Source organism: Notolepis coatsorum (assembly GCF_963971535.1).
Source record: "Notolepis coatsorum genome assembly, chromosome: 5".
Classification (NCBI taxonomy): Eukaryota; Metazoa; Chordata; class Actinopteri; order Aulopiformes; family Paralepididae; genus Notolepis; species Notolepis coatsorum.
Window position 1 is genome coordinate 153,722,724 of NC_140169.1, and position 24,059 is coordinate 153,746,782.

A 24,059-nucleotide genomic window follows, 5' to 3' on the forward strand; every position below is an offset into this window, starting at 1 on the left:
GCCAGAACTGTTCAACTCCCCTGGAGCCACAGCCATTTTTTTGGTACTTTCACTTTCAAACCAGCTGCAGGCTGAGAACTGGAGTGTGAGGGGCTGTGAAACTAAAGATGGCGGCAACGACAAAGAATTGCTGCAAAATAAACATACATTTGTTGTTTAAATAATCATTTAAAAAAAAATCTTTTTATTTTAATACTAATAGAAATATCGATAATTATCGATATCGAACGATATGAAAAATGTTATCGTGATAAAAAAATGTGCCATATCGCCCAGCCCTAGTTTCAACAAGTTACATTTAAGACCACTTAATTTAATACCAATTGCACAACCATACTTGCAAAAAAGATAATAATAATAATAAAAGAAAACATTGAACTGGCGGCTGCACTTGCGAACCAATTTAAATTCTCGCTCGTTCCATACAAGCTCTTGCCATTTCACAAATGACTTAAAGGAAAACTCCAACATTTTGGGAAATTAGCTTATTTAACATCTTCCCTGGAGTTAGACAAGAAGATACATACCTTTTTTGTCTCTGTGCGTGCATTTTAGCTTTGGGAATAGATGCTCCGTTAGCATAGCTTAGCTTCATCACTGGAAGTGAGGCAGGACAGTAGCCTTACAGTGCCTTACAGTGTATTGCAAGGTCTGACATTGACCAAATTTGATATGCATGACCTTGGTGGGCTCTAGGTCAACTCCTGAAAAGGGGGTCAATGTCCTGACCTGGTAGTATGCTCTCAATTTGGTAGCAGATTCAGTTGGTGGTAGACGTTCAGGCGTTACCGTTGATGAAGCTGAGACAACCTTCTTGCTGAAAATGTTATATCTCATTTTTGCAAGCGAATCTGTGCACTTTCCACCAAAAAAGACAGCCATTGCTTGGCACCCAAGGTCATCGATCACATCTGTTGTCTGGTTTGGTACAGTGAATGCATTGGCACAAGCCTGAAGGACAGGATCCCCTTTTACAAGTTTTTGGAATGCTGTCTTTTTGCCAACTCCGAAGATCCGGGAAGTTGTGTCACAGCCAGTCACAGCATGGATGAACAGCAACTGAGAACACACATCCTGTCCGAGTACTTCTTTCAAATGGTTTATGGCGTACACTTTAAAACTGCCATCAGCTTTCGACTTGTCTGATCTGAAATAAAGGCCCTTGCTATCTCTCTGTGCATAGTAAAGAAGTAAGACGAGGAGATCAGTATCTTCTCCAATCAGCGTCGTGGTGTGAAGAAGAGATGATCCCACTGCGGCCCTTACTATGTCTACATCAGCATCTCCAAGTGAATTGACCACAGTGCAATCCCGTTCTTTCAGTTCATCACTTATCATGTGGATCAGTTTATGTTTATTCAGATCTCTTGACAGGAACTCCTCCTTCTTACCTGAGAACTCTGTCTCAGCAGTGAAGTTGACAATGGGATGAATATTGTTTCCTCTTCTTTGATGTGTGTTGTCTTTAATGGATGGCCCATCCTCATAGCCATCAAACACAATGGTTGTAGCTGAGCCATAATGTTGGATGGTGAAGTCTGCATATGACTGTGCAATTTTACCATAGCTTTGTCCGTGCTTCCATTGTATTCGGTGAAGGAGTGAACCACCATCAAGAACATAATGCTCCGTTTCTGGTACAGAATCTAGGATTGCATCACTTGCATGATCACAGATCACGTGCGCTAGTTGTGGTTTATCAGCTTTGCGGAAGACGTTTCTGGCTTCAAAGAGGGCAGGAGGGAAAGGACTGAGTTCGTAACGCATAACCTCCTCCAATGACAGCTCTCCAGTTCGGGAGACAATAAGGAAACATTGAAAAAGAAGTGCAGAATCAATGATTCGATCAGGAGCAACCTTGATAGACGATTTTTGTCCAAGGGTTATGGCTTTATCCTTTCTACTAAATGAAAATGTGAATGCCGGCTGTCCGATCATTTTGTGCATGATGTTGCGTCCAACAGAGTCATAATCATGCACGTTCACTCCATCCTCAGCGACAACACCTGTAACAACATTCCTTAAAGAAGAGTCTGGAGAGAAAGGTGAACATATAGCAAGTTTTGAAGTGATCTTCTCCAGGTCAGCAGCATCCCTTTTCATCCTTGCCTCTGTTGAATCCTTGTGCTGTTCCGATGTTGTGTATGTCTGGTTTGAGAACTCCTGCATTGCGGTGTTATACTCTGATGTTATGCCCTTTGACATTGTCCAAAGGGATCTCTGATTGTCGGTCATTCCACTTCCATGTGTCATCCCTCCTGTAGTCTTCAATGACCTCATCAATGTTGTTTCGATTACAAGATCTGAGCTGAGGCCTGCCCATGATTGGCTGCTGCGACGGATAACATGAAAACCCTTTTCAAATTGTCTGAAGACATCTGGGTGGTTGATGTGAAGCTGACTCATCTCTTGGACATAAAAGTGTGCCGATTTCAAGTAATTGTAATGCCCAGCCGCAGCGAATTTCGGCATGCATTCAGAAACAGCGCGTAGGTGCAAAAGCCAGGAACCTGTGCGATCTGCTGTTATCAGTGACCTAGCAACTTCTAACATGTGTTGGTAATTTAGCCACAACTGACTAGTTTTGGATCTAGCACACAGTTCCATCTTCCTTTTTCCCAGCTCTTCATTTATTGTAATGAGGGTCTCTGATGTGAACACTGTTTCCAATGGCATTTCACCCTTAACTATTGAGGTATACATTGCTTCAGACTGTTCAACCATTGCTGCAAATTCATGACTATCATCTACCATTTCTGATATTATCATGCGGTTAAGACATTTGTCAACCAGAAGATGGCCACGGAATGCTCTCTGAACTGATTTGCCTGTCATCATATGGGCTACTGAGTTCTCCCCATAGACTACCCCTAGAATGTCCTTAAGTCCTGTACCGTCCATCAGTGTACCAATTGCTCCTAGCAAATTCATAAATGTGTGAAATCCTCCTAGGAGCAGGACAAAGAACTTGAGGTGACTGCACTGTGGTGAATCTAGGATTATCTCTGCTGCTTTCCAATATAAGGGTTGGTCAAATGTAACTACTGGGGCAAGGTGGTGTTTGGATGCCAGACCACAAATGAACTCCAGTGTTGACAGAATGCATGTTTTGTCTCCGGAGTACATGTCTATCATTGGTAAGTATCTCACTGAAGACTGCCCTGGATGTTCATCTCCCTTATGAATAATGTGCATCATCCCCTGCCAACCAGGTGCAGGCTGTTTGAAATTGAACGATAACTCCCAAAGCAGATCAACCATCTTGTTACATTCTGTGAGTCTTGGAAGTTCTTTAAATGTGGTGTCTCTGCAAAAATGTTTGGCAAAGTGATAATCTATTATCACAACTTTTGACCTCTGCACAAGATTCAGTTCATTAATTCTGAACCTCGGATTCCTTTGGTCTGTCTTCTGTCCTGGTGTCAAGGCAGCTATCATGCCCATCCCATGAAATGTCCCTTTCCCATCAATTGTTAGAATATTATGATCTACATTGTCTGCAGCAAATAAGACGGTCGTGTTCAACACATCAATATCCTTACCAAGCATGTTTGGTGCAGTACAATTTGCAGCATTCATTTCAAACCTCTGCAGTTCAGAATAGGAAGAGCAGAATCCCATCTTATTCAGCATATCTACAATGAACCGAGACCGGTTTAAGTGGTGCATTTGCACTGCTAGGCCAATTTGCAAAGGGGCAAGGACAGCTCGTGGTCGGACTGCCTGTATGATTGCGTGGCCAATACTAGCAATTTTCTGCTCTGTCTCTTTACCGACAAACAAAGCTTTTAACACAATGTGGAGTGATTGTGGAATATAATCAAGGGCATTCTGTAGTTTTAGTGTCTCTGTAGTCGGGTACTCATTAACAGGTGGAACATTAGTCATTATGTCACTTTTTATGAGTTTTGCAGCTGTTTCAAGTAAGTGTCTCTTCTCAGACTATTCATCACTGTTTTGTTTTGTGTTGTTATAGTAGGATCTGAGTATGTCTGATGTTTTCTCTCTTATTGTAACAATACAATCCAAGCCATCTCCTTCTGCAATAAATATGCTATTTGCATATCGTTGCATCAGCAATGTTTTTAGGTATTGATTACTATATGGGATGGAATCGGCCTTAGACAAATACTCTTGCATTTTACACCTAAGTGCAGAAACGGTCAGCTGTCCATCATCATTCGTTTCAAAGTAAGCACACATTTTTGAGAAGGCTTGTTCTTGGTCCTCATTCTTTGGCCTTCCAGACTTTCTCCGCTTTGGATTACAATCAGGCTGAAATTCCATGGGAACATCACGGTCACACCGGAAATGTGTGCTACAAGCATTATTGTTGTGAAGGGCCAGATTAAAGTTGAGAATCTACCTTTATTGTTTTATATACATTGTATATTATTTATATATACACGGAATATCCCTTTACCTACGTTCAAACCAGAGTAATATTCGATCTCCTTATTGCGCCCTAGGCTCCAGGCAGTCTCGCACTCAGACAGGTGCAAGGGGCGAGTTTGGGGCAAGTCAGAACATGCCCGGAGACAGCGTATTGATACCAGACAAAGACTGCGGTTTGGAACTAGATAATCACTTAAGTATATATAGAGCGCAAGGTGCGCACAGCAGTAGTTCAGTTCAGTACCTTACCCCACCTTACCCCGAGCACCTGCTTGTCCATCTAAACAAGCCAACGTAGTTCATTGTGGTGAAGTGAGCAACTTGTGCGTTGAGAACATGTGCGAATAGAATAGTAAAGTGTCAGAGTTTAATGCAGTAACGTCAAGATTGCAGAACCATTACTGGTTGGATTATATTGATTTGGAACGTGTTACACGGAGAAGAGCATCGTTGATTTCCACTATCGTTTGGGATTCAACCTTGTGAGGATTACAACTCGGGCTGGCCTCGTGGACGGAGGCTGGCTAGCTGTCATCAGTGCTATCGAGCATTTGGATTACAATTATTGCTTTGCTGCTGATCAAGGGATTTACAAGGACCGACTCCTGTACCTGGAGTCTCTTTATTCCTCATTGAATCAGACTGAGTATCCGAACATTCCTCTACCCTCCAGGCCTTACACCCCCGGAGGGAACCCATTGTCTCCAGGCGGTATCAGCGTTGCCTTATATAGTTGCTATTATACGACAGGTGGTGTCAACTTAGACCCATCGTAGGATTTCTGCTATTCCTAGTGACTCATGCTATTGACTGACTTTACGCATATTCTTCGCCATACAAGCGCGACCCTAATTCTCATTCTGTAACCTAATGTTGCATAATAATAATAAAATATTCTCAAATACTATTTCCTTGTCAATGCCGTGTTCTTGTGGGTGTTCACCATCTATATTTGATGTACTGTCTGGCCAGTAATTAAAGTACATAACTAGCAGTGGTTTAATCTATCACAATCTTTAATACAGTCAGGGTTTTGTAACCCCTCAGTTACAATTGGTCCTTCGAGCCGGAGGGTATCAGTGTAATATTTAATATAATATTAATATTGACATGGCCAGCGGTGAACACTCTCCAAGCGGCTCCCCCAAGCTAGAACGCCCGCAGCGCAAACGTCAGCTACCTTCATATCTGGAGGACTTCGCTTTCGTTTTACCCCCTAGCTTATCTAAACAGACGTTAAATACGGATAAAGCGGATAGTTTAAGCATGCCCACTCCTATCGACTTGGCGGCCCCGCCAGTAGAGAACCCAGTGGGTTCAAACTAAACTGACTTAGCTCACGGGGGGGACCAAGCAGGACATGACGTGACTATACCTCCAGACAGCGTCACCGGGATAGACCCCGGAGCGCTCCAGGATAAAGAAAGCGCTCCAGGGATAGACCCCGGCGCCCAACCAACCCAAGAGCGCGTACCCGAGACAGACCTCGGCGCGCAACCAAGAGAAGAGTACCGCGCTCAGGGGATAGACCTCGGAGCGCGCCAGGAGAACAGGTCTCCACCAAGCCCTGTCTGCGCCCGATCACCTCCGTCAGTGTCATCCCCCAGCGAGGCGGACCAGAGACTGGCGCAAGCCTTGATCGCCACGCTGACAGCTTCAACCGAAAGAGACCGACTCCAGGGTGAGCGCGACCGTCTCCAAGCACAGACGCTTAGTGAGCGCGAACACTCTGCAGCGGAACGAGAGCGCCTCCACGCGCAACTCCAAGCACAAGCCCTTAGTGAGCGCGAACACTCTGCAGTGGAACGAGAACGCATCCGACTAGAAGAGAGTCGCCTCCAGGCTGACGCAGCGATGACCATCAGACTGGAAGAGAGGCGCCTCCAGGCTGAAGAAACCATTCAGCGAGACCGTACCAACGTGCAACGCGCGACGCCGCCAATGCACAGCGCGAGGCGGAACGAGACCGCGCCAATGCACAGCGCGACGCCGCCAATGCACAGCGCGAAGCGGAGCGGGACCGCCTGCAGGCGCAGATGATAGAACAATTGATCCAGAGGGCTACCCCCCACTCCTCCACGCGGAGCTCCCGGAGATCATCACGACGCGGGTCGAGGGCACCTTCCCCTCCCCGACACATCTACACGGGACCCAGCCAGCAGGAAGAACCTGCCTACGTCGCCGAGCCCCCTCCCCAACCGGTCTATACGGGACCCAGCCAACGGGAGCTACGTCGCCGAGAAACTAACTAGAAGACTCCAGGACCTAGCGGAGGAAGAGGAGGGATATCAAGCCCACCAGCACGAACCCATCTTGGACCAGGAGGCCCAGTACAGCCCCGACCCTAGCCCCGAGCCACTGCGTTACGAACCCCCGACCCAAACCAAGGTTGAGTTTAATACACAGTCAGCACCGAGGAGCAGCACCTGGGGGCCCGGCCTCTGGTACCCACCCAGCACTAACCCACGACCCCACGTACGGGGAGACTCGCCCAGGAGGCCTCTCCCCCTACGCTCATCGGTGTCCCAGCCATCCATGGCATCTTACCTTGGCGCACCGACGTTCCCAGACTTTACGCGCGAGGACAGAGCACAGTACACGGAATTACGCATGTGTTTGGAGACTATGATGTCCGATGTCCACGACGAGTCGTACAAATATGCCATCCTCCTCAAGCATCTCAAGGTGCCCAGAGCGCATAACATAGCGCTGGCACATTCCAACTCAAGCACCCCATACTCCGCAGCTCTGGTGGCCCTCGACGCGCGCTATGGACGCATATGGGATTACGTGATCCAAGAAATACGAGAGATCGACCGCCTCCCCCCAGCCAAAGACAATAGAGCACTGGATGACCTCTCTATCAAGGTACAATCCCTCGTGGGGATGCTGGGGTCCCAAAAGGAGAAGGGGAGACATGAACTGTATGCAAATTCTAACGTGGAGCGGATACTGGAGAAGCTCCCTCCAGCCCGTCAAGAGCGTTTTCGGCGGCAGAGAGACCACCGTGACCCCAACGGCCCAGAACCATCCCTCCTAGACCTAGCTGATTTCCTCGCCAGGGAGGTCAGCAGTCTACGACTGGACACATTCGTGTGGAGTGACTCTAGCCCTAGAGATGGACCGTGGAGGTTCAATGACAACCGCCGGTCCGTGACAGTTATGCACCAAGCCGAGGTTGAGCCACGGCAGACGAGCCACAACACCCACGTCAAGGAGAAGTGGAAGGCTGTCTGTCAGTACTGTGAAAATGAACATTGGCTGTCTCAATGTGACACCTTCAAGAGGCTGACCGCTGACGAGGTGAGTCAGTGGATCAAAGCGAACCGCCGCTGCGCGCGCAGCCATATGGCAGCTGAGTGCCACCTAAAGAAAAGATGCAGCAAGTGCGACGGCGCCCACCTGGAGGTCCTGCACGACAGCAACAAGCGTCCGCCAGGACAACAAAGTAGGCCCGTCACGGTGATGTACCAGGCCGAGGCGGTGTCACCACAGACCAGTCCTGAAACCACCCCCTGGTGTCCCGATTGTCGCAGCAGACACAGGACCCACAGTGCCACGCGTACTACCCCGAGTCGGCGCCACCACCGCCGAGTTACAACTCCCCCGCCAGAGAGGAATGGGAGATCGTCTGTACTTACTGCGACGGCGGACACTGGCTGGCACAGTGCAACGAATACAAGACACTGAACCCCGTCCAAATTGATCAGTGGCGTGAGGCGGACCAGGCGGGCGCCGCTCACCGTGCATCACTGTGCGGGGCCCACCAGCGAAGATTAGCCAAACAAGGCAACCGACCAACAGGAGTGCTCCACATAGACCCCAAGCATAGCGGGACCCCCCGAGTGCTCATCAAAGTGGTCAGAGTGCTCCTGAGCTACGAGGACAAGGTCCTGGACACTTACGCCGTCCTCGATGATGGGTCTGAAAAGACTCTCCTCCTCGCTTCCGCCGCAGCCCAGTTGGGCCTGCGGGGTAACAAAGAAACAATGACAATCCGTACTATTCAGCAAGACCTGAAAACCATAAAGGGCAAGAACGTCTCATTCAAAATAGCAGCGGTCGCCGGTCGGGCAGCCCGAGAAGCGGTACAGCATCACTAAAGCATTTACAGGCCATGACATAGGTCTGTCAAGCTACAACTACCCCATCCCACAGCTGATGGCGAAGTACGAGCACCTACGCAGACTACCTATACCGCTTATCGACGGCGCCACACCGACCCTGCTAATAGGCTCCGACCACGCGGACCTCCTTGTCCCAATCGAGGCGGCCCACATCGGACCCAAAGGATGCCCAGTCGCGGTCAAGACCCGCCTGGGCTGGACGCTCCAAGGCCCTCTCTCCGGGCCTTCCAGCCAACCCACGTCTACACGCTGCCTGTACGCAAAGGTGAGCGACACAGGCCACTCTCTCGTACAGCCCGTTGAGAGGCTATTGACATTTGACGAGAGGCCTGTGAGAGAACCGTGGGCCCAAGAAGAGGGAGTTCCGAACTCCACCCCCCTCAGCTGCGCTCCAAGCGACGTAGCTGACCTCGAACCCAGCACCAGCGTTTCCGTTAGCCGGTAATTACCGGTATTTGACCGGCAAAATATGTTGAAGTCCGAATATTTAAATATCTCCGGTCTTAATGTCCGGTGAAAATAATTCCTCTAAGCACAATTTTATTATTTGAATTGTATTAAAATCGGCTAAAATTAAATAGCCTATGCGATGAACGAAACAATAATTCCATTTTCAGTTTCATTGTTGCTTCACTCTGATAGGATGGCGCCGCGCAGATGTGAAACTTAACTTTCTTTTTTTTTGAGCCTGCACGCTCTGGCCACCATAACGACAAACAGGTACACGAGGAAGAGAGAGAGATGGCGAAACAAGCTAAGCTTAGTAAATATTTCACGAAACCAAGCACAAGCAGGTCTAATAATGACAACGAAGATGAACCTTCTGAACTTGAAGTCACAGAGACCGCCGCTGACGCTGATGCCGTGGTGGCTCCTCCCGCGGAAAAGAAACTAAAATGTCGAGCGTTCAGGCCCGAGTGGAAAGTAAAATTCTCGTGGCTGAGGTGCGACATTATAAATGCAGAAGAAAAAATGTTTTGCGAAAAATGCGAGAAATCGGGGAGGAAGAATGGATTCACAAGAGGAGCAACGAATATGAGAATCTCGGCTCTCACTGAGCACAGTCAGTGTAGTGACCACATATCAGCCGTCTACCTAACGCAACAGCAAAACGCAATGCAAGGCCACTGTGATAAAGCGAATGAAACGTCCAATAAGAAGCTGTGCTCTCAGCTACAAGTTGTATTTCACATGGCCAAAAATGACATCGCATGTCATCAGTATGTAGGGTTGACTGACCTACTGAGAGAACTTAAGGCTCCAGATTTTGTCACGTGTGCCGGCATTTACCGGCACAGCGACTCCACATGGAAAGGGCGCTGGAAGACGTTGTGATGAAACAGCTGGATGAAAAGCTAAAGGGGAGTGACTTCATTGGCATTATAATTGATGAGACTGTAAATATCACGGTGAACAAGAAGCTGATTGTATACGTCAAGTTAGAAAAAAAAGGAAGAGTTGAGACGTGTTTTCTGGGCAATTATGATGTGCAGTCCGGGACCGCACAGTGCATTTTTGACAAAGTGGCCGAGGTGTTCCGCGAGAGGGGTGTGGCGCTGTCCCGCATCACTGGCCTGGGCTCGGATGGGGCCAGTGTAATGATGGGGAAGCGTGGTGGAGTTGGTGCTCTTCTGAAGAGAGAGTGCGTTTTCCATTCAGGTGCACTGTGGTGCCCACCGAGCTGCGCTGGCCGCGCTAGATGCTGCTAAAGCTGTGGACCAGGTAGGAGCCTACAAGCGCACAATTGCCTCTGTGTACTCCTATTACAAGCACTCAGCAGGACCAATCGCCTCCGTCAAATGGCAGCAGCGCTCAGCGATGAAGACATGACGAGCCTAAAGCAGCCGTGCGCTGTCCGCTGGCTATCCTTGCACAGGGCAGTGGAGGGTATTAAAAGTAACTGGCCTGCTCTGGTGATGGAGCTAAATGAAGAGGCTGTGGGAGGAAATGCCCAAGCCCAAGGCATCCTGGGTCAAATCCAGTCGTACTCCTTCATCGCCTTGACTCACGCACTGGCTGAAGTGCTACCGGTGATGACCAAACTTAATTTGGTTTTCCAGAAAGAGGACGTCAATCTGGCCGCAATCCGACCAATGGTTCACGCATCAGTCGCGGCACTCACACACTTACTACATGCCCCAGGTCCAGAAGAAGAGAGGTTCCAGACAGATTCCATGGGAGGCATGTACAAGGATGTGAAATTGACACATGCAGGTGACCGGCCCGTTCAGGCTTTCAAAAGTGCCCGAGCACGCTACATACAACATCTAATAGATGCTTTACACGACCGATTCCCTGAAGATTCCCTGGATCTGCTCAACTGCTTCGACGTCCTTCTGAACCCCTCGCGATACCCACAGGATGGTAAGTAGAAGTCAATTTGATTTAGTTTGTTGCAAAAGTCGTAGCATCATTCTTTAAATAGGTATATCATTTTTGAATAACCTAAAATGCTCGCCTATATCGCAAAAATGTATGGCTATTCTTATTAATAATAATCATAATAAAATAATCATAATAACAATAATAATGAAAATAACAGGATAACATTTAAACCTTCCTACTTTTCAGTTAATCAGGCTGTCGATGCCATGTAATAAGTTGTTTAAAGTTGTTTATTGGCTTTTCATAAAAATTAATCAATGATTATTTATCACGCCGTCCCCTCAGGGCTTCGGGAATATGCTGAACCAGCCATCCGAACCATTATTGGTCATTTTGGCCAAGAAGTGACCAGCGAGGATGAGTCAGCACCAGCCACAGCCCCTCTCATTGATGCCACAAGCGCGCAACGAGATGCCATTGCTATGATGACAGCGCTCCGCGGTTATGGAGGCTTGACTTTTTCAACGGCATGCGAAATCCTCATCAGGGATTTTAGCGAAATCTACCCAGAGTGGGCCAAACTGGCCAAGGTAGCCTGCCTGATCCCCGTCTCCAGTGTGCCAGCAGAGAGGGTTCTCTCTGCAGAACAGGATCAAAACAGCGCAGCGAAGTCGCCTCAGGGAGGACAAGGTCACAAGACTTATGCGCCTTGCAAGTTGTCGAGAGACACTTGGCACATTCGATTTTAATTCGGCAGCTGCATGCTTCACTGCTGCGAAAACGCGTAGGAAGTAAAACGTTATCAGCCAGCAATAGGTTCTGGTTATTTTATTTGTTTTTTTTATTCTATTTTATTTGATCTGAGAAAAGGCTTATAGCAAAAGGGAATTCGCCTATTTGATTTTAAGTTAGCAGCAGCACGCCATAATTAAAATGTTATAAGCCAGATAGGCCTAGTGTGTGTAATTTTGTTAGTTTCTGAGAAAAGGCCCTAAGAGAAAGCCCTTTTTGTCGTAACTCGTAAATCCTTGGAGAATGAGACCCAATGTTCTGGGAAGGGAATTCGCCTGTAAGCCAGATAGGCCTACATTTTTTGTTAGTTTGCAAATCGTTTTTATTCTATTTTAGAATACAATTGTTGTGTTAGTGTTCGTGTTGCCCCAATCAACGTTTTTGTCTGCGTTTGCCTTTACGCAAAAGCGTAGTTTTCAATTTCAATACTGCAACTGTAATGTCTAATACATTTTTCCTGCAATACAGAAAGTTATAAAAAATATATATTATAAATCTACATGCCTTGATGATGTCATTCTTTAATTGTATATAGCCTATAGCATATCAATTGTTTTTAAGCTCAATTTGTATAGCCATGGGGAAATGTATTCTTCCGCGCGCACACGGTTCCCGGGTCAACGTGCGGTGCATCCATTTCAAATAGCGCTCTAGTAGATAGCCTCTATGATGTACGAGTCAACGAGAGATAACATTGATTGAACTGACACAAAGTACACTTTATTGATTGAACCACAAAGAGCATCCCCAGTCTGCTGCTGCTGTTCTCGCATGCAGGTACAAAACGGATAGGCACAACGAGAGAGGGGTGAGTGAGTGTTGACATTTTTAAATCATATGCAACTGTTGGTTGACTGCCGTGTCACATAGTAATGCATATTATTGATTATAACTAAATGTAGGCTATAACCTATAATGAAATTAACAAATGCGTTACGCGCACGTGGCTCGTCCTCTGCATGTGGCGACGATCTAGCAAACGAGGCAATGTGATGATCAACTACAGTTTGCTGTGTGTGAAGTTGAACATTATGATATGTGTGACGTGTCTGATACAACGAGGTGAAGCGATGTCGACTCGAGATTCATTTGGGGGTGCGTGTGACAGAGCTGCTGCAGCGGGAGCCTGCGGGGCGGGAGCTTGATGCTGGTAGCGTATCGCACTAACTTGAGAGGCGAGAGATAGTAATTTGATTCTGCAAATCAATTTCTCATTCTTCGCTTGATGTAATTAATACACATGTCCAATTATAACGGAATTCGTTAGCTCATAAAAATGTGATTATAATAGACTGCTGTTTAAAACTCTGACCGGAACTTCTTGAATATGTCCGGTGATAGAAATATTGCAGGACACCCAGACCGGCACGAATATGTTCTAGCGGAAACGCTGCCCAGCACCCCAAGCTACCTCTTGAGGGGGCGGCCGGACCCGGCCCCTCCTCAGACGGGGGACCGGAAGAACAAGAGGAACAGACGGAGGATGTGGATCAACCAGTCTCAGGCCCGCTTCCTCCTAAGCGACCTACCATCCCTTCCAGCCCGTCAGAAGCGGGTCAAGGACAGGGACCACCTGAAGGTGGACACAGTCGTTATGATCATGGACCAGTCACTACCCCGTGCTATGTGGCCGGCCGGCCGCGTAAGCAAAGTGATCACTGGTGCCGACGGGAAGGTCAGAGCGGCAGAAGTTATTGTCCAAGGGCGGACTTACACCCGACCCGTGGCGAGGCTGATATAGTTGCCAGAGCTCCCTGACTCCCCTGATGACGACCATGACCCACTGACTTTGTAGATTGCCCTACTCCTCACAACAGATATTGAGCAGTTGACTGGACTATTAATCTGTCTCCCTTAACTAATTAGGTGCGGACTAATTAGGAGGCGGCTGTTGTGAAGGGCCAGATTAAAGTTGAGAATCTACCTTTATTGTTTTATATACATTGTATATTATTTATATATACACGGAATATCCCTTTACCTACGTTCAAACCAGAGTAATATTCGATCTCCTTATTGGATAGCGCCCTAGGCTCCAGGCAGTCTCGCACTCAGACAGGTGCAAGGGGCGAGTTTGGGGCAAGTCAGAACATGCCCGGAGACAGCGTATTGATACCAGACAAAGACTGCGGTTTAGAACTAGATAATCACTTAAGTATATATAGAGCGCAAGGTGCGCACAGCAGTAGTTCAGTTCAGTACCTTACCCCACCTTACCCCGAGCACCTGCTTGTCCATCTAAACAAGCCAACGTAGTTCATCGTGGTGAAGTGAGCAACTCGTGCGTTGAGAACATGTGCGAATAGAATAGTAAAGTGTCAGAGTTTAATGCAGTAACGTCAAGATTGCAGAACCATTACTGGTTGGATTATATTGATTTGGAACGTGTTACCCGGATAAGAGCATCGTTGATTTCCACTATCGTTTGGGATTCAACCTCGTGAGCAGGGCCGCCTGGGAGAAATGCGAGGCTGTGCGAGATTTAAACGCGAGCCCCCCCCCCCCCCCCCCCCAAAGGTTAAAAAAGAATATATATTTTTTTTTTTCATACAGTCAACATATTCGTAAATAATAGCGCTGCCCGAGGCTGGGCATGATACAGTCAACATATAGCAAGAGAGAGAGCGAGAGAGAGCTCCCGTTCTACAGTCAATATACAGTGTACAGAGAGAGAGACACATTGGAAAGAAATTGAAATGCTATTTGGCCCTAAACAGAGAGTACACAGTGGCAGAATACCTGAGCACTGTGACTGAAGATCCTTGACTAGGTACAGACTCAGCGAGCACAGCCTAGCCATCGAGAAAGGCCGCCATAGGCAGACTGTGTGTGTTAGAAAGAGAGAGAGAGAGAGAGAGAGAGCATGTGTGTTAGAGAGAGAGCATGTATGAGAGAGATAAGCAAAGATGACCCCCTAAAGGATATTCAACTTTTAATGAAAGAACAAAACAGAAGGAAAAGATAACTTCACAAAGGCAACATGAATATACATAGATCCAAAAGGACAAAGATCAACACTTAAATCCAAAGAGAAGAGGGTCTATACCAGAGAAAACAAAGCAACAAGGAGCCAATGGCCGACAGCTAAAGGCTAGCCAGGTAGGCTACTGACACCAGGCCACACACAGCTTTGGCCAACGGCCCAACGCTACCCAAGCTACACAAACGAACAAATTAATTCACACACAGCACATGTCGTATCTCCAAATGTTGTGAAGTAACATATGTTTTGCCTGGAAAAAAACATCGTTATTAACAAAACATTCGGGAGGGGAAGGAAGGAAGAGTGGGGTAATGTCATGACATTTTCATTAATCTTACCTGCACCAAGGAACGCAGGGCGAAAGGCCGCAACACAGGTCTCCACGTTGACGAAAGGCCTCTCGCTGTCGGGACAAAAATAAGCTATGGCCAGAGCCTTGTCATGGTGCAGGCCCGACTACATCTTCTGTCAAAGATGATGTCGTAGTCAGAGTGCCAGAACCCCCTGCTATTCTCACGGCTAATGTCAATGGTCGTAGCACAAGCTAACAGCTAACTCAAGGCTAACTGATAGCATCAAACGAACATTCCCAGCCGAGCGCAGCCGGCAGCTAACGTCGAAGCTAAACAGCTAACTGGCTAACAGTTAGCTCAACCAGGCTATCGCTAACCATTAGCTAACGCAGAAGCAAGCTATGCGGCTACATACAGGTGCTGACACCAGGCCACACACCGTTAGCTACTAGTAGTACTACAACAGCTAGTCGGCCAGTTTAGCTCCAGAGAGAGAGAGAGAGAGAGAGAGAGAGAGAGAGAGAGAGAGAGAGAGATGTCCACGGCGGGAATAGAATAGAGTTAATAGAATAGGTTAAAAACTCACCAAACGTCCAAGAGGATGGAGACAACCGCGTGGAGTTGACGAAGTTCAACTAGCTAACGCTAGTTAGCCTTTAGCTAAGCTAGCTACTAGCCGACATCATCATGGCTATATCCCGACTGCATCATGACAAGGCTCCGGCCATTTGTCCCGCCAGCGAGAGGCCTTTCGTCAACGTTCCTTGGTGACCGACCGACTGATAATGACCGACCTCTTCGTCTTGGCTGGCATAACTAAGCATAATAGTCAAAAGCTGCACGCGCGAAATAGTCAAACGCAGCTGACTCACGCCGGCGTACTACACATGATGTAAGTAACCACTCCCTTCGTTGAAACCAATAGTATGTCTGCTGCAGAGCCCCAGAGCTCCAATAGTGAGTAGGTCACTGCAGACCCAGGAACAAGTCAGACACATTCTACAAACGTGTCTAATGTGAAATATATAAGCATATAAGCAAAACTAGATTTTAGGTCTGTGATGAAAAAGGGCCTCGCGGGAAGGGGGGCCTTGAAAAAAAAAAAAAAATTAATTTTATTTTGCGAGGCCCCCCTTCCCGCGAGGCCCTGTGCGACCGCACTTCTCGCACACCCCCTGAGGCGGCCCTGCTCGTGAGGATTACAACTCGGGCTGGCCTCGTGGACGGAGGCTGGCTAGCTGTCATCAGTGCTATCGAGCATTTGGATTACAATTATTGCTTTGCTGCTGATCAAGGGATTTACAAGGACCGACTCCTGTACCTGGAGTCTCTTTATTCCTCATTGAATCAGACTGAGTATCCGAACATTCCTCTACCCTCCAGGCCTTACACCCCCGGAGGGAACCCATTGTCTCCAGGCGGTATCAGCGTTGCCTTATATAGTTGCTATTATACGACAGGTGGTGTCAACTTAGACCCATCGTAGGATTTCTGCTATTCCTAGTGACTCATGCTATTGACTGACTTTACGCATATTCTTCGCCATACAAGCGCAACCCTAATTCTCATTCTGTAACCTAATGTTGCATAATAATAATAAAATACCCTCAAATACTATTTCCTTGTCAATGCCGTGTTCTTGTGGGTGTTCACCATCTATATTTGATGTACTGTCTGGCCAGTAATTAAAGTACATAACTAGCAGTGGTTTAATCTATCACAATCTTTAATATAGTCAGGGTTTTGTAACCCCTCAGTTACAATTATGATACACAGTCTGCAGCATGTAGATCACTATTATAGTATTCAATTCTACCTTTGACTTTGAATGACCACTCATCATTTCGTTTATCACAGCTTTGCAATATAGACTTTGCAAAGTTGTCTGTTTTCACGTAACTGTAGTCGGCACGTCCTTCATGAACATTTGTGCCGCAGAAAAGGCAATCAGTTTGGCTATTGAATAGAGCTTCAGACTGCCTAGTACTAGTCCTTTTATTAGTGGTACTTGATTCACCGCTCTGTTTCCTCTGTAAATGTAAATCAATATCTCGGCTATGTATGTACATTTTGCGGCATTCTGAATGTACTTTCATGCCAGCAGTCACATGAACAGTGTCACCTCTTTTAACACTAGCTTTATTGATCCCATCAGCACCTTTCTGACGAATCTCAACAAAATCACTTCCATCTTCCAATTTACAAATGGGACAGATCTGGGCACTGAATTCACTCATCACTTTAGAAATCAGATAATGGTCAAAAAGAAGGATTCAACTATGCTAGCTTGAGAGCTGGAGAGTGCAAACACCTCTGGCAAAGACTAGGATGAAACTGGGGCTTAAATAACACTGCCAGGCCAGACACGCCCAGGCATGCCCAAACACAGAACTAGGTCAGAAAAGAAAGAAAGAAACTGATTCAGAAAAAGAAGGCTTCAACTATGGTAGTTTGGGAGCTGCAGAGTGCAAACACCTCTAACTATAACAACTATAATGGTAAAAAAGAAGGCTTCAACTATGCTAGCTTGAGAGCTGAGAGTGCAAACACCTCTGTCAAAGACTAGAATGAAACTGGGGCTTAAATAACACTGCCAGGTCAGACACGCCCAGGCATGCCCAAACACAGGACTAGGTCAGAAAAGAAAGAAAGAAACTGATTCAGAAAAAGAAGGCTTCAACGATGGTAGTTTGGGAGCTGGAGAGTGCAAACACCTCTAACTATAACAACTATAATGGTCAAAAAGAAGGCTTCAACTATGCTAGCTTGAGAGCTGGAGAGTGCAAACACCTTTTTTAGTAAGCTATTTGTATTTGTATAGTCATTTTAAGCTCCTGGGCGCCAGTTTGGACGCCATCTTGAAAATGATGCCTTTCCGGAAGGTGTATTTTCCTAGATTTTTAGTATGTTCACAAGCATGTCTAGAGGTACCAGAATCAAGTGAAAAATCATAGTTATATATTTTTTTCTATTGAGATATATAGCCATTTTAAAGTGGAGATGAAGCAGTGAGCAATGTGATCCTAGTTTGTTTGTTGTGTACCTTGTGTAAGACAGGGTTCTATAATCAAATGTGAAATCTATCTTATTTGTCTGAAAAATATAATATAATATCCCTGTTTTCAACATGGGCGCCGCCATTTTGTTGCTGACGTCATGGCTGACGTCATACCGTGGCTTGGGTGTATACACTCTGGTTAGCTGCCTATATTGAATGGGTCAGTCAGCAAATAAAATGTTGCCTACAAAACAACGGGACCGCGGTGGTTCTGTTTGTATTGCTCCTGGCTGTTCAAACTAATTTTACCATGTGAGAGAGAGGAAAGTTGGTTAATTTCCACAAACTACCAGTGAAAAAAACAGTGTTGTTGACATGTTGGCTCGGGCTGCCTGCACCCAGACGGCGCGACCAGCCTGTTGGACAGGGAAGGAGGATCTGCAGCGAACACTTCATTGCCTCGGATTATGTTGTTGGGGTGGGATGTTTGTCCAGAAGACCACTAATCAGCTGAAGCCGGACGCGGTTCCCTCGGTCTTCGACAGACAGACCGGCGTTAGCTCTCGGGAGCGATCGCTAGCTAGTTGGCACCAGCCGGGGCCAGGCGTTAGCTCTCGCTAGCTAGCGTTAGCTAGCGTTAGCTCTCGCGTCGCGGAGCATTCAGCCTGCTGGCTACCTAGACCCACTTCAACCAGCGTCGCGGAGCATTCAGCCTGCTGGCTACCTAGACCCACTTCAACCAGCGTCGCGGAGCATTCAGCCTGCTGGCTACCTAGACCCACTTCAACCAGCGTCGCGGAGCATTCAGCCTGCTGGCTACACAAGCTGTGTAGCCAGCAGGCTGAATGCTCCGCGACGCTCCGGTTGCTAACGCTAGCTAGCGAGAGCTAACGCCGGGCCCCGAGAGCTAACGCCGGTCTGTCTGTCGAAGACCGAGGGAACCGCGTCCGGCTTCAGCTGATTAGTGGTCTTCTGGACAAACATCCCACCCCAACAACATAATCCGAGGCAATGAAGTGTTCGCTGCAGATCCTCCTTCCCTGTCCAACAGGCTGGTCGCGCCGTCTGGGTGCAGGCAGCCCGAGCCAACATGTCAACAACACTGTTTTTTTCACTGGTAGTTTGTGGAAATTAACCAACTTTCCTCTCTCTCACATGGTAAAATTAGTTTGAACAGCCAGGAGCAATACAAACAGAACCACGCGGTCCCGTTGTTTTGTAGGCAACATTTTATTTGCTGACTGACCCATTCAATATAGGCAGCTAACCAGAGTGTATACACCCAAGCCACGGTATGACGTCAGCAACAAAATGGCCGCGCCCATAATGCTAAATGCTTCAGAAATGTACACAACAAATCGTTTTTTCTTAGAAACTGCTTATTTTTATAACGTGACTTCTTCTGTGGCTTATCTAAATACTAATGTGATGCTATGAATATGTATTTATCGCACTGCTTCATTTCCACTTTAAGCTTGGTCTGCCGCCATTTTGGACGCCATCTTGAAAATTAAGCCTTTCTGGAAGGTGTATTTTCCTAGATTTTTAGTATGTTAGTGAACATGCCCAGAGGTACCAGAATCAGTTGAGAAATCCTTTGCACCATATTCTCAATTTGAGATATAGCCATTTTAATATCTCCACCGCCATCTGGGACGCCATCTTGGAAATGGCGGCTTTCGGGGGGGTCGATTTTGGTCGACTTTTAGTATGTTATTTAGCACGCCCAATACTATCGGAATCCATCGAAAAGCCTTTTGTATCAATTTTTTTGGGGTTAAGTGCTTTTTTTTCATAGATTGACTCGCCTATGTACAGTTGTACATTTTCCCCCACCCCGCCTACCCATCGCTTTTTGAATTACTGAAATAAAATAACTTTTCCACAATATTCTAATTTATCGAGCTGCACCTGTATGTTATGATGAATTGAAAATGGGGGACCCTGATGTAAACAAGATGAAAGTCTTTCTCTGGTCTGCATCCCCTTAACACGTTGACTGCCACGCTTCTATCCATCAATGTATGATCACTGCCACCAGTCTAAGCCTATGGAGATGTTCACCTTCTTTGCAGGGCTATAACTTTTTAAATTGTATTGCTAAATTGACATTACTATGGCCCATTCAACATCGATTAGCTATCGTTCAGGATGTAGGAACGTTATACTTTTTCATTCATAGATTCATACGAAAATACCGTCTAGAATATAAGTATGTTTTTATCGTTTTCTGCAGTAATTCCTAGAACGCTAGTTATAGGCCTAAACGCATAATATAGATTATCGATTGCAGTTTATTCGCGATACACGCTATATTAAAAAATCCAACCGAATACAATCCTAAACGTTATGACTCATCATGCGCGGATGAAAGGGGGGGCCGTTTATAATTCCGTGATCGTCAGTAAATGCTTTATGTAGTATGGGTGATATATTGATCAGAGCGGTTTGCATTGAAAAGAATAAACAATCAAGCTGAAAGTAACGTTACTGTCGTCTTACCGTTCGCCGATGAGACTGGAGGAAAAAGATCCCACTTATTTGACGTCGATCGACTAGATCCATTTCCGGTTTGTATGGCGCAATAAACTGCCAAATCCTATCGATTATTGAGTTATGGCAGCGATCCATATACATGGATGTGTGTCTAGAGTCCCGCACCAATATGTGACTGCCGGACGGATTTCCCAGATGCACCGAGATCACCAGAGATCCATTTACGGTTGTAACTCGCCCGATCATCCACCAGGCGGCGGTATTGAAGCGTTGCACGGTTGTGCAGAGTCCCACTGTCTCAGCAGAGGCTGGGTGGCGGAATTATGAATACCATGGCGAAAAAATGAAATATGATCTCAATACACCGTGGCTTGGCGGAATTCGCATGACCAGCAAACCCGTCGTACAACGTTATTGGCGGTCAATGTGTTAACAATTGTGTGTATTGAGCTGTACTGTATTGTACCCATTCTGCAATCTGTTAATAAAGTTTTCAATCAATCAATCAATGTGCTGGTGGTGGAATTTAACAAATACATTGAACAGCTGGGGTGCTTCGGGGAGAGGATTGGGAAGCACTGCTCTAGTTGATTTTGTGTTTTGAGCACAAAGTTCATCATAGATCTGGCCTTTTTATTTTGCTCTCAAAGTGCACCAGATTTATGCATTTAACTTTAAAATGTACAAAAATAATAATAATTACGGGGGAGCATGCCCCCGGACCCCTAGAGGGTCTGAGATTCACCCACCACAGTCTCACAAAATCATGTGGGGAACACTGATCGTGATTGATTGATTTTATTTGACATAATAAAATACAATACACAGGTGCATACAGTATAAATGGAATTGTCAATCAGCAGTCAAGAAAGCTGACTTCATTACTGCCTACGCCCATAGTCAAAATCTGCAGCTCCTGGCTCTAACTGAGACCTGGATAACCCCCAATAACTCATCAACACCTGCAGCATTATCTACAAACTATAACTTCACTCACACACCTCGACCTTCCAGGCGGGGTGGAGGCACTGGCCTCATGACATCTCCTTCATGGACTACAAACTTAACACCCCTCCCAGCACTGTCACTCTCCTCTTTTGAATATCATGCAGTATCTGTCTCTAATCCTTTCAATCTCACCATTGTTACACTCTACCGCCCTCCAGGTCCGCTCGATCACTTCACAGATGAGCTGGACATGCTTCTAAGCTCCTTACCGGAAGATGGTACCCCTCTCCTTCTATTGGGCGACTTCAACCTGCCTGACTCATCTCAGTCAGTCATAGTAGTCTCCCTCCTACAATCATTTGACCTGACTCCCACTGCCATGCCTCCCACCCACAAAGCAGGCAACTCCTTGGATCTCATATTTTCCCGTAACTCCAGCATCATTAACACCACGGTAACTCCCCTACATGTATCTGACCATTCCTTCATATCCTTCTCACTAACTCTCATGCTTAACCGAAAGGTCTTCACCCCAACTCAAACCGTCTCACTCAGATGCAACCTGCCCTCCCTATCCCCCTCCACCCTCTCCTCTGACATACTATCCACTCTACCTTTGAGTGACACCTTCTCTGCTCTCTCCACAGAGATGGCAACCTCCACCCTCCTCTCAGCCCTTGCAACCTCCTTCGACAAGCTCTGTCCCCTCGTTGAGAAACCTGCCCGCCGTTCCCCACCCAGTCCATGGCTGACAGATCCAGTGAGAGAACAAAGACAGGTCCTGAGAGCAGCTGAAAGGAAGTATAGAAAGTCACGCCTCACTGCTGACATCGACACATATCACAACCTCTTGTTAACATTCTCCAAAACCATTACTAATGCCAAAGCTTCTTTCTTTCACCATAGGATCGAGGCCTCTGCCAAGAATCTTCGCAAACTGCATGCTACCATGTCCTCCCTCCTCACTCCCCCCCCACCCCCCCCTCCCTCATCTTTCTCTGCCGAAGACTTTGCGATCTTCTTTGAGGAAAAAGTGGAGAACATCCGCAGCTCCTTCTCCCAACCCCCACCCATTCCAAATGCTGAATCGAGAACCTCATCCTTCACTCTGTCATCTTTCTCTCCCATTACAGAAGCCGAGACCCTGACACTGGTAACGTCGAACCGTCCGACTACATGCCAGCTGGACCGGCTACCTTCCCCACTCCTCCAGTCCATAGCACCAGACATCCTCCCATTCCTAACTGCAACCATCAACTCCTCACTCAACTCGGGGGTGGTCCCCACCTCCCTAAAACAAGCCAGAGTCACGCCCCTCATAAAAAAACCATCCCTGAACCCTACCGTCATAGGCAACTACCGTCCTGTCTCTCTTCTCTCCTTCCTTTCTAAAACACTTGAACGTGCTGTATCCAACCAACTTACTGCTTATCTCTTACAGAATGACCTCCTAGACCCTAATCAGTCAGGCTTCAGGACTGGTCACTCCACAGAGACAGCCCTCATTGCGGTCACAGAGGCACTTCACTTAGCAAAAGCGAAAGGCCTCTCCTCTGTCCTGATTCTCCTAGATCTATCTGCAGCCTTCGACACAGTCAACCACCAGATCCTCCTCGCGGCCCTCGCAGGAATGGGAGTGGCTGGCTCTGCGCTGACATGGTTGTCATCATACCTCAATGACCGCTCCTACCAAGTGTCATGGAGAGGGACCCTGTCGGCCACCCGCCCCCTGCGGACGGGTGTCCCCCAGGGCTCGGTTTTAGGACCCCTTCTCTTCTCCCTCTACACTAAATCACTGGGTAACATTATCACGTCTCATGGCTTCTCCTACCACTGTTATGCCGACGATACTCAACTCTTCCTCTCCTTCCCTCCCTCAGATATCCGCGTCTCTGAGCGGATCTCGGCCTGTCTGTCCGACATCTCCGCCTGGATGACGACCAACCACCTCAAACTGAACCTAAGCAAAACAGAATTGCTCCACCTGCCGGCCAAATCCTCCCCCCTGACCGACCTTTCCATCACAGTCGAGAATGCAGCTGTGACCGCGTCCCCGACCGCCAAGAACCTTGGTGTTGTCCTCGACGACCAGTTGAACTTCTCTGCTCACATCGCAGCGACAACCAGAACCTGCCGATTCCTCCTGAGCAACGTCAGAAGGATACGCCCCTTCCTGACAAAAGAAGCCACCCAACTCCTCGTCCAATCAACAGTCATCTCCCGCCTCGACTACTGCAACGCACTGCTCGCTGGCCTCCCGGCCACTGCCACTAAGCCTCTTCAACTCATTCAGAACGCAGCGGCCCGCCTGATCTCAAACCTACCGAAGTCGGCCCATGTCACCCCACTTCTTAGGGACCTGCACTGGCTCCCCATTGCTGCACGAATCCGCTTCAAGGCCCTCGACCTAGCATACCGTGCGGCAAAGGGAACTGCTCCCGCCTACCTCCGGTCAATGGTCTCTAACTACACACCCTCAAGACCCCTACGCTCTGCATCTTCTGGCCGCCTCAGACCTACTCCTATCCAAGCTCCGGGAGGGTCATCAAAGAGAAGTCGCCTATTCTCAGTCCTTGCCCCACAATGGTGGAATGAACTACCCACCCCAGTTAGGACAGCCGAAACACGTCCAATCTTTCGCCGTCGACTAAAGACGCACTTCTTCAACCATTATCTGAATTAAAAAAAAAATAAAAAATCTA

General features: G+C 47.3%; 1 protein-coding gene across 2 annotated transcripts in view; it reads right to left on the reverse strand.

Moving 5' to 3' along the window:
• Nucleotides 1-24,059, reverse strand: part of lnpa (limb and neural patterns a) — a 60,579-nt gene that overhangs the window by 24,881 nt on the left and 11,639 nt on the right. The window lies entirely within an intron of this gene.